The sequence below is a fragment of the Halictus rubicundus genome, chromosome 6 (assembly GCF_050948215.1).
Source record: "Halictus rubicundus isolate RS-2024b chromosome 6, iyHalRubi1_principal, whole genome shotgun sequence".
NCBI lineage: Eukaryota > Metazoa > Arthropoda > Insecta > Hymenoptera > Halictidae > Halictus > Halictus rubicundus.
Window position 1 is genome coordinate 6948566 of NC_135154.1, and position 12272 is coordinate 6960837.

Here is a 12272-nt window from a genome sequence, read left to right on the forward strand (position 1 = left end):
TATACATACTATATTAGACAGCGGGTCTTTGTGCAGAATAAACATTTTCTACCTGAATTGCAACAGACTCGAGTGAAATAGACATTAATTTTCTTTCTTAATATGTTTCACCCGTTTGCGTCATAAGGAAATATAAAAAGAAGGCCTTTATCACGAAACTTTTTTGTTATTATATTTAAGTACAAAAATACAAGTACAAGTAAAAGAACTTCATAGTTCAGTATTATAAGAACAAATCAGAATTACTACAGAATTACTAACGAATAATGATAGTGACCAACAAAGTTGAGCGTATGCATACGGCTCCGGTGATAGTGACCAGGAAAATTGAGCGTATATTGAGCTAAGGATGCAAATGAAAATAATGTAACAGCATTTTAAAATTTTTCCAATGATTTTACCGTTTTAACCCTTTGCACTCGGCGCTGTTTTCAATCTGAAACTAAATTTTTCTTCCCTCTTAGAATATGTTCAATTTATTCATACGAAACTGATCCGATTTCTACATATAATATTTAAATATTTAGTAATATATTAACTACAAATTTTGTAATGTAACAAATATTTTACAATATTTTTTGTAATTTCTTCGAAATAATGCCACAACAATTTCTAGTGGTGTTTCAGAGTCACCACTCGAGTGCAAAAAATGCATAAAATCCGCAGTCTAATTATTATCCACTATTTCCAACGACACGTCTGACTGGTTCCCGTCTCTTGCGATCGATGCAGAACATTATTTTGCACAAAGATCCGCGGAGTATTAGTATACATGGAAAAGTTTAAGCAGCAAAATTTCTCCTCCTCCTTGATCTTAACCATGCGAAGCTGAAAGAACTCGAAGCGAAATTAAGTGGTAGGTTCCGGTCGAAAGAATCGCAAGGGGTTGAAGCAGGCAGATTTCGCGCGTTAATATATTTTCAGCGAGCGTAACGACGACGAATCGATGACTACAAAGGGCGGAAGGGTGGATCGGTGAGAATTGGCAATTGGCGGTGATTCGGGGATGACGATCGGATCGGATGACGTTCCGTGACCCTGCGGATCGCAGCCCCGCGGCGTGTCAGCTCGTGATAGCGAGTAGAAGCTGAAGGAGAGACCGAGGCGGAAGAGACAAGTGGAAACGAGTCGAGAAAGCAGTGAAGGGAAAGGGAAGGAAAGGAAAGGAAAGGAAAGGAAGGAGAGAAGCAAACAGACTGCTGCTGGTTCTAGGTGTACCGGAGGGGGTAGCTGGCGTCGTGGCGCTTCCACGCAGGTCTGGTGGGAGATCGTGGAACCAGGGGCGACTAGGGGGCGACCAGGGGCGGACGAACGGACACGACGCGGCGCGACGCGGCGCGAGGCGAGGCGACGCGAGGCGGCGTGGCGCGGAGCGGCGCGGAGAGATCCGTCTCTCCTCAGTCGACGTCTAGCCGTCGCGACGCGTGCGTAATATCTTTCGCCGGTTTCACGAAACTCACGAGACTCGCGTGTACCACGCAGCGTGACTCTCGTCGTCGGATGTTCGGCCACCTGTTCGCTCCAGAAAGTCGAGCGGGTTCGGTACGGTGAGCGAGATCGGTGCTCGTCCGATCGCCTCGTGCCCCTACCTGTCCAGGTACCCCCCGTCTATTTCCGTGGAAATTGACGGCGCGGCTCCGATCGGATCTTGCTCGCCTAGTCTCGTCTCGTCTCGTCTGTTCTCGTCTCTCGTCAGTAGTCGTCGGGAGAGCTCTCGCGATAACGTGTTCGGTTGGCTCGCCGCTCGAGAAACGGAGAAGTGCCCTTCGGTGTGAACAGTCTGTGCCCTGTGAAAAATCTCGCTGGACACCGGCAGTCTCTACGTGATTATCAGTGCGATACACCCTTGGATTATGACCGTCGGGTAGGTACACGATCCGCCAAATCATTTTCATACGATCCACAGGGGTTACAGTCGCTCGCGTCACTCGCAATGTGCTCGATGCTGATCGCGAGTAGAACGTCCCTTCGTCGTTCCATCGTCAGCCGTGTTCCAAAATCCCTTAGGTTAATAATCGTTCAGGTTCTTCTTCGAGAGTCTTATTTGCTTCGAGTTGATACGCGATCGATCAAATGCAAATTCGGCCGGGTACACCCCCGACGGGACTGCCGACGTTCGCGGAATTTTGACGGTTGGCTCTGTGGCTGGCTGTGTTAGTCGCGTTGGCAAGGAAAGGGTTAATCACGCCGGTTCCGTATTGTTCGCGTTACTTCGATCGACAACCGTGGGACCACTGTGCTCCGCGAGTCTACTCCGAAATCGGGGCTAGGAACACGGCCAGATGAAGCACGGGTAAACAAAGCTTCATTCTGCTACAATGACATCCGACTTGTCGGAGAGATTGCCAAATGTTTTTATACCCTGCTTCGAGGAGTTGGTATGCGATTCGATATAGATCGGAGATTCGTGCTCGACGAATCGTTCGAGCCCCGATATTAATTATTTTCGGCGCGATGGTATGGACTTCGAATTTGGAGTTGTCGTGTCGTTGTGTGTGTATGTGTGTGTGTGTGTGTGTGTGTGTCTGTTTCTGTGCCATCTATTTCCGTCCCTCGGCTCGCGATAGCCTTAATAAACAAAATCCGTTCGCGCAGCAAAGAAGGACGTTCTCGAGCCTCCGTGTGCGCGCGACAAATGAATAAATTTCATTCCCAGCGTGAACGGGCTTCGCGAGGGGGAAAAGAAAAAAAAACGTGTTGGCACAACGAAGTTGAAAATTATTTATTCCAGACTGCTCTGTGCACAGGGACGACCCGCAAATGGGATGACGCACGCGTCCTCGGTAATTATGGGTGAAACACGGTTTACCAAACGGTTATTTTTATTTGCTCGATTCCATTCGCGCGGTCCACCGTCCGCTATAATTACACATATAATGTTCAATTATCAAGAAAATCGTGGACAAAACAGTGCTATCGATCGACAACGGCTGTGGCGTCAACAGTTTTTCCGCGACACGGTTATTCGTTTCCCGTCGATCCACGGGAAAACGTATGCATACACAGAACAGAGATTTTTGCAATTTTGAGTCATTGAACAGAGTTTCTTGCAACTTTTTCGACTCGTTCGGTCGGCGAACGCGCTCGAATTCCCAAGGGGGAAAAATGATAAAGATAAGCCGTCCGGTTTGAGGCGATGCTGTTGTTTACGTTGACGTCGGCGTTGGCCTACTCGCCTTGACGCTGTACCATCATCCACATCCACAATGTTTCGCAATTAGCTGGTCGCGCTCGCATTATGCATAGCGTCGCGGCGTTTCTTTCAGTTATCGATCGGTATCGAGGCGGGGTAATTATCGATTTAGTATCGAGCAACAGCGAGCGCGAATGATTTCGACGGCCTTGAAGCATGATCGAACGACACAGTTCTGCTTGTTGCGTTCGCGCGATACTGCTAGTTACGAGTATCGATATTATTAGATCGCATTCGCGCGGTCGATTCAGACGATTCCAACACGCACGCAGAGACGATGCGCGCGCGTATGCTTCTATAGTAACGCACCTACATACACGCACACACCAGGCAGCCCAACGTGTCGCTAAAATTTGTCAACGTTTGCGTCACGTCAAACTCCGTCGTTTCGTCGTTTGTTTCGTTTGGCAGCGCATGGTTCGCCTCGTTAACCTCCTTCTTGTTACACAATATCGACCGGGCCGCGCTATCGTTCATGCAAGAATTCTAGAAAACGATCGTTTCAATATGCGCCGCACCGTCCCCCCCCCCCCCCCCCCCCGGCTCGAACGATAAAGAATCGAAAGCACACGCGCGTCCACCATTTGTGTCAACTGTTTTCGCTCTCCGAAGATTATGCGCGGCTTCTTGGTAGCAGCTCGAGAAAGCCTCTTAGCACGTTCCGTGCCACGTGGCTTTAGTACTTCGAGACACCGGCACAATAATACTCGCCGTTACCACGGTCCATGGCCTCTTCGTCTTCTGCGAGAAACAATTACCGCTTCCTCGTTATTACAGACTCCATACAGACGTCTGCGCGACGTACACACCTCGCAATCTGGACAGTTCATTTTCGATGCTGGAGAGAAACGAGACTCGAGATGGTAAACAAGCCCATCTACATTAACAATGGACTGCGGTCCTTTATTCATCTCTTCATCAATCATCTTTGTCGTAAATGCGCGAAATCTGCAGTCCAGGCATTATTCGACTGGCCAGAAAAATTGCACCGCAGCAGTAATGCGAATGCGTGTTTGTTTAATCACCGAGCAACAACTGCTGGTATCGCTGAAACATTGCATCATATCGTGTAAAATTTTGAAACGATTGTATCCTCCGTATTCGCAGATCACTCGTGCATTGAAAAGCGCGTATTGTCAAGGTACAATACAATTTTAATGCCCAGTAACGAGACAGCTGCGCGGGTCTCGTGCATTTCCCTTAACGAAATATAGATTTCGGTAATCGTAACTGACATGCGTGTAACGGGTGTCCGATAAGGATTGCGAAACAGCGTCTCGGCTAAATTCTCGAATCTCGTGTTCTGTTTCTCGTCGTAAAAGAAACCGTAGAGAGATCGGGCAAACATCGTGTCGAATTTCATTTCTAATAAAATTCAGATTTCCTCGGTTTGCTCGCAAACAGCAGGGAAACATCGGCCGGCCGAGAGGTCGGAGATCGAGCACACGCTGTTGTCTCGGCGAGGATCGTATCTGTTGCGAGAGCTATTGCATCGGTCCAGTCGATGACGTGGAGCGTGCTAGAGGCCGGGTAACGAGTCCGTGGAAGCTGGAAAGAAAGCTGGACGCGCGAACGGGGAAAAGGGAGCCGAACGGAAGGGAACAGAGAGAAGAAAGTCGCGAAGGAGGCGGCAGTTGTTTCTCGCGTTGTTTCGCTAATACAAAAACCTCGTCGAGTTCGTGCCCGGCACTGCAAAGCAGCAGCCGGGGCTGTGTTTTCGAGACAGAGCAGTTCCATCGAACGAAGCACGTCGTAGCTTTCCTGACCCTCGGTTCGGCCGTGCTCTCGGTCAAAAGCCCTCGCCGAAAGACAATTCGGTTCCACTTTGCCCGTATCGTTCCCCCGGTATCCGAAACACCGACTACGCGCAGATAAATCCACGATACCGATTTGTTGCATCCACCGTTTCCCTGATTTTGGCACGAGGCTCACGTGCCCCGATACACAGCGACGTGCTGCGAGGGACAAAGACGCGGGCTGCGATTCGATGAGAGCGCCTCTTCTCCTCTTTTCCCTGCCGACGCCGACGCCGACGCCGACGCCAACGGAGCCGATTTTCCTCCGTTGCTTTTTTCGAGATTCCAGCCAGGCACCGCCTGAAACATTGTTTCGCGTCCGGGATTCCCGTGATTGCTCTATCTCCCGGAGATTGAAATTCACGAGCCCCGAACTTTGCCGAATTCACCGCGAAAATAATTAGCATGCCCGCCACTCTCTCTCTCTCTCTCTCTCTCTCTCTCTCTCTGCAAAGTTCGATTCACCGGAGATCGTCGCGAGAGAATTTATTTGTGAAACCCGATATAAAATCGCCGAGTTGAATTTCCCAAGGTAACGCAATCGCGGCGCAGAGAGGAGGCTGTTCGCGGAAAAACAAGTAGGATTATTATCCTGTAAATTGTTATTATCCTGCGAGCTGTCGTCAGTTTCGCAATTTACATGCCGGAGAGAGGGACTCCGTGTCCCGTTTGGAAATAAAGTGATCACGGGTAAATGTCTGTTCGGTTGTAAAAAACGTTGTTGCACGCGCTGTACGTTAACGATTACAAATACCGTCGGTTCCGCAATCGTTTACGCGTCTGCGGGAAGAAAACAAAAAACGAATCGATCGTGCATCTCGCGACGAGCAACGATTATAATAATTATTATTCGCGCGACGTCGTTACCGCCGGACAGAATTGGAAAAGAAATTTCTTTCGAAACGAAAATCGTTGACGGTGCATGTGGGTCAGTTTTTACGCTAGTGATTATTCCGCCGCCATGGTTGTCGCGAGGATAACACTCTCGCGTATTTTCCGCGAGGATTTTCCGCCGTCGACAATAATGTTTCACGATTATGCAACGGAGAATATAATTACACGGTAACGATGGCGTACTGTCATCGTTTCCACAACAAGCCGAGAAGAAACACATTCCTTCAGCCGCGGTTAGTTCAAGGCCGTACGATAATACACAAATAACGCGCTGTATTGTAATACGGACATCGTGTAGCATTTCTTGGAGAGAGGACATACAGGAATTTGACGGAACGGTGACATTCGCCGGTTCCCCGGGCAAAGATAAACAGGATAAAAGACTCGCTTTTGCGTCCGGAGGATCCGCGAGAGGCTTCGGAATTAGCGCTCGTGCAAAAATAGCATTCTCGTTCGACGGAATTATCCTCGCCGGGGCGGGATTATCGATTCGTCAGAGATTGCCGAACTTTCCCGCGGGGCGTCGAACGTATTTCGAATTCGGTGGAAATGGGAAATCCAGCGATCGCTTAGCCGGGGTCCGTTCTTGTCGTTGCACGGCTGGCGGGCACGTGCTCTTGGAAAAGCGTGTTCCATTGGTTGCCGGCTGCGTGGCACGTTCCCGAAGGAAAACCGGTGTCGCGAGGGGGATAGCCCGATCGTCGAGAAAGAGAGAAAACGCCTGAAAAGCGAGGGGGCACGGCGATAGTGGCGATAAAGGCGATAGAAGCGATACGCGCGGAGAAATGACAAAGCCACCGGCTTTAATTATTATTGACACGTACGAACGGAGGCACGGGGGAATTTACTAGAAGCCGGTCGGTCTGTTTTTCCAGCGTCGTTCTGAGCAGCGCTTCAAGTGTTCGACAATGGCGATCTAACGTTAGCGAACCGCGGAGGCACGTTCGCATCGTTTGGAATTAGTTTCGCGGAACGAGTTTGCTCATTGATCGCTTTGCGCGCGTCAAGTGCGACTCGAAGAGAGTTCTTTTGAACGGCCGATCGTAATGACGTCTAATCGAGAGCCGTCTGTCACCGTTCTACCACAAAGCTGCGCAAACAAGTCGAACAAACGCGACATTCGAAAACGATATTTTTCCGTATTCTACGAATCGTCGGTTGACACCAGCTGCGGATATGGGCGGCTGTAGGTTCGTCTGAAAAAAAAGGGAGCAGCAAGAATCGGTCGGGAGAAACGGTAATGATTCACGGCTGATGAAAGAGAATCGTGCGAGCGCGACAGCAGCACGCGTTGCTGGGGCCTGGCTCGGCTCCAATTCTAAGACGGACTGCGATCAAATCGATGGTTTACAAGATACGCCGGCCAGGTTGTAATCAAATCTGTAACACTGATATTTGATCGTCGCGCGGCTCGAATAAAAAAGCTCGTTACGGCGGGTCGTTACGTTTATGGTATGCAGACGTAAACGGCCGTTGCGCGGCGCTCCGGTTCGACGCGGTCGAACGCGATGTGGCGCGATGCGGCGCGACGATCCGCGCCGTGTCCTCTATTCAGACAATTACAGGCGCACTTGAAAAAAACAATAGCGCTATTTAAAAGCAAACTCTGAATAGAAGCCAATAATGTGTCGGCGACGCCTCCCGTACACACGTGCACGCGTCGCTGCAACTGCATCGATACTAAAATTGGTCGCAGATATGGCCGTCCGAGAAAACGTTCCGCGCGCGGCCTCGTTCGCGAATGACGTTCGCTCCGCGTGACCTTTCGATCAGGCCAGCAGCGTGTTCGATTCGACGGGCGAAAATACCTCGGATCCGTGTAATCGCTAATCTCGGTTCCGCGGTGGGGGGGGGGGGGATCCTCCAATGGAATTAATAAATCGCTAGCAAGCTTGGAAAATTGGAAAACAAAGAGAAATAAAAGAATGACAATTTTCCCCGGGTAAAAATCGAATCCGCGGGGATCAGCGCAATTAATCGATCGGACCAGGTCGGACCGCGCGTCAAATTAATCGAAGTTGGAGAGAATAATGGCGAAAGTTGGTCCGGAGAAACGTTCGTTTCCGCGAGGGAGGAGAAAAATTGCCGGTGAAATCGGGAATGACAAGTAATTCGGCCGCGATCGAATATTTTCTTCCGAGACGGTGTTCGCGGGAATAATCGTTTAACCGATAAATCGGAGAATAACAGCGCGGGGCGGTCTGCAGGTCGCGCGACGCGCAGCGGAAAGTTTAATGATGCCTTCCGGTCCGAGGAGAGCAAACTGTGTTGTTGGTTATCGCTAACTGGCAAAAACTGATTCGAAACCTTGTTTAGAGGAACGCGGGAAACCGGTGGTGCGTACGAGAAGGACACAACGGCCGGGGAGAAACTGTAGAAAATTAGTTAATTGGTTTTCCCGGGCTCGATGGATAGACCGGTCGTGTTGCGGCATAGATTTTATGCCGTGGCCATTCCATGCGGGGGCGGCTGCGCGTTATAAGGTAAACTAACAGTAGGACTCGGTACACAGTCGAACTGTAATCACCGTTTCGATGAGAATAATATCGGAATAATATCTCGTCGCGTTTCAATTCCAATTACCCCGTTCGATCGTTTCGCGTTCGCGTTGCTCGTGACCATTCTTTTCTTATTACCGCGACCGGTTTTTTCGTTCCGAGTCTCGCAGCAACGTTTCCATCGCTCACCGTTATTGCTGTTATTATTGCCTTTGCATTGTCTTCTCGTCGCGGCGAGTTCTTCCGTTCGTTTCTCCGTTATTGCGCCCTCGATGTACACAGGCCGCTCTCGGCTGATAGTATTTGCAAATTATTATTATAATTATGAATAATAATTCGACCGAGCGCCGCGCTTATAAGGCTCCGAAATTCGTTGCCGGGACGTTCTCATTATTACCGTCACCAGTTCTAATTATTGGCCTTATAAATTTTGTATTTTTCCAGTCCGAATTGCTCCCGTGAATATGCATTAAAGTGGATCTTGTCACTCCGGCGTACGCGTAATGATTTATCGATCGCCGCCGGTCCTTCGCATCGCGTTCGAGTAATGCAAAGATCAACCAACCCCCTGTTCCCTGCGTCGTGCGCCCCTTTTCACTATACTCGCTCCTATCCGAACTCATAAATTATCAGTAACAAATCGACGCGCAACTTATTAATTAATTGCGAACAACAAGGATTTTGTTTAATACTCGAACGCGAGCGAGTAGCCGCTGCACCGTACATTCGACCGTGCACCATACAATTACATGGCACGCTCGTAAAATATTTTATAATTGTTTGAACGGCACGCGAATATTATCCGGGCAGCGTAACCTTTTCTGTTTTTTTTTTTTTTTAGTTCGGAAGCCGGGCAAATTGTGTTTCGGAAATTTTGCATCCGCAAACAGCGAAATATTGCACGAGGAATAAACACCGCGCCCTATTAGCAATTTTTTCGATGCCTAGCATTTTAATATCGGCCGGTTCAACGCGAATCACGGTTTACCAGGTTTCGGAGGACCATTCGATTATAATTTATATCGCAAAATCGTATGCAGGTGTTCGATCAAATATTAGGGAGATCCACAAGTAATCAATTATTTCGAAATCTAAAACAAACTTTCTAGTAAATTCAGGTTTTTATTTTTTAATTTATGATATAATCTCCTTCATTATCAAGGATAGTTTGCCATCTGACACTTGTTGACCTTCAGTACATCTTCCTAAACATCGCAAATTTTCTTTGTTGTTACCGTTGCATTAAATCCCGCATGAAAATGAAAACGTATGCAATGACGAATATAATCCTCGGAAATGATACTTTTTAGAATATTTTGAACGCAGGCTGCTTTACCGAAAACTGTAAAAGAATACGTGTTTCCTGTTCGACGATCGGTACAGAACTAAAGGCAAGAAAAACAAATTCTTTGCAAATAATTGATTACTTATGGGTGCTCTAATAATTTTCCGTAGACGATTCTCGATCGCGAGGAAGATCGAGAATTCGTCCGTCCGGTGGTTGCAAAAACGTTGGGAGCTTTTCGGAAAAGATTTGGTCGAGGCGGCAGGAGGTGACACGCTCATCCGTGGCTCGGAAAACTCGAGGGAACGGAATGGCGGGGCGTACCTAGGAAGGAAAGTGGAAGTTTCGCTGGATATCAGAGCGGAACGCTCGAATCGCTGAAGGTGCTGAAAAATGCACGGGTGTCTATTGCGACAAGCAACGCGGTGGCTTGCGGTGTAGCCTGCGCGCAAATCCTGCTCCCGATGTCTGACTACAAACGCGGCCGAACCACTTGGTTTCCCACGCAAAAGTGCTTACGTTGCTCCGATGGAGAATGTTCGGGCAGGGATTGCGGAGCACCGAGTTTTTCAGTCTTCTCGCCGAATCTTTTTGTTCCCTCCTTTTTCTTTCCCGTCTCCCTTCGATCGCCGTCTGCCTTTCCCCTACCACCATCGCCTCGTCTCGCTCTTCGTTTCTCTTTTCCTTTTTCTCGTTTCTCTTTTCTCTGTCTGTCTCTCTCCGTCTCTCTCCGTCTCTCTCTTCGACGAGAACACCGAGAACGAAATCGAAACTCGCCGGTGCTCCTTTGTTTCCCACGTGAAAGCGCTCGTTATAGCGTTCCGTGCCACGGGGAAACGTTATTGTTCCTAATTTCGTTCCGCCTCTTTCGATTTCAATTTTCACCGCTGAGTAATTATACGGGGCGTTCCAAGAACCAAGTACCGCAACGGCGAACAAAGAGATTCGTGAATGCATCATGCACCCCCCCCCCCCCCTGCAGACTTATCTCGAGCTCGGTGGTATTCGCGAAATTCGCCTACTCTCTCTCTCTCTCTCTCTTTTTCCGGAGGATCTCTCTGGGAATTATATTTTTTTGGTGTGTCTTCCGGAGTCTCGCGGAATGATCAGGCGCCTAGAATGATCGTAGCGTCCCAGATCCGTGAACTCTAGAAGCAATAAATTTTCATGGCTCGCCTCTCTCTCTCTCTCTCTCTCTCTGTCTCTCTACTCCGTCGTCGTAGCATTATCGTCGGGAACTACCGAATAACGCTTCGGAACGAACAACTCGCGTCAGATATTTCGTTACGCACGCGAACACTTCGGATTCTCACGCAGAAGTGCTTGCGAAGCGACACGCGAACCGCGCCACCGCCGTTGCAAATTCTGCTCTCTATTTCCTGTCTCGTTGAATACCGTGCAACCTCTAACATAACCTAGCGGCGTGTGTTTTAAAGAGGTCCGTCGGTAAAATACCGCAGACCTCGCGCCATAAGCTCGTCGTTATTTCCATGTTTTCTCGCCTCGAGGAAGACGAACGTACAGCCGGCACCCTATTTCAACGTCGTTTTCGAAGTTATTACGTCGCTCTTATAATAAATCCTCTGAAATTTGTAAGGAATTTAAACAGACGTAAAACATTAAATCATTTATTAACAACACGTCTTTCTCCGGTGTCCGACCTGACGAGACTGCTCGTCCTTTTATCGTCTCGTTCGTTTTTCGTTTTTCGACGTTCGTTTTATCAATAATTTGAACATATGAGTATTTGCATGAACAATATATACGGTGACGGATTAAATCTTAGCTTACAAATTAACACCGACGTATCACACGCCTGACGAATTAAACAAAAATACAGGACGATTCCACGCGGAAAAACCAGTCGGAAAGCTCGAAGCTCGGTCGTGGTTGAACGCGCTCGAGGTCGATTATCTCGAGAGCGAAGCCTCCAGTGAAAAAATGTTATTCGATATTTTCGACGCAGTGTTTCGCCTGAAATCTTATGCTACCGCCATTCTCGTCTTCGCGGTCGCGCGACGGCCCGTACGCCGAAAAATATGTTCGACACGGGCTGCGAGAGCTGACACGGTCCTTTCCGTCTCGACGTACAATTAGTCGCGAAGAAACGGGGCCGGAACTGGGCTAAAGAAGGGGGCGTGAAAGGAGAAAAAGGGGGCCAGGGCAACTAGGAGAGTAGAAGAAATGGGGCCGAGGCGCCGAGCACGGGCACGAACAGAAAGAGAGTCGCATTCGCGTTAATCTAATCACCGGCGCACGTGCAGCTGACAGGGTGTAGCGCCGCATTTTCCACAGGCCATTGGGTTCGCACTAAATGCGGCCTGTGCACGGGAAACGCTCAAAGCCCGCGGCGGCGGCGGCGGCGGCGGCTGTAATAACATTTCCATTCGGCCGGTGAAAAAAAGGAATTCCTCCTTGCGGCGGCTCAAATTTGAAAGGAATATTGCGTTTTGATTCGACGCTTCGCATTTAGTATGCGCAAAGGCGGTCGCCTCGCGAGATTCCATCCCGTAAATGCAGCACGCCGCGGCTCCGCGGTTTTTCTAGCTCGGTTTTCCTGGATTCTCCCGGTTACCGACGAAACAATCGCCCGTAACCCTTTCGGG

The 12272-nt window shown here is 49.1% G+C and overlaps 1 protein-coding gene across 1 annotated transcript in view; it reads left to right on the plus strand.

Annotated features, from left to right (window-relative positions):
• The first annotated feature begins 1385 nt into the window (after positions 1 to 1385).
• LOC143355136 (CUGBP Elav-like family member 1-A) overlaps positions 1386 to 12272 on the plus strand; it is a 323381-nt gene continuing 312494 nt past the window's right edge. The window contains exon 1 of the mRNA XM_076789681.1: positions 1386 to 1864. The gene's annotated coding sequence lies outside the window, so the exon portion shown is untranslated. The remainder of the gene's footprint in view (positions 1865 to 12272) is intronic.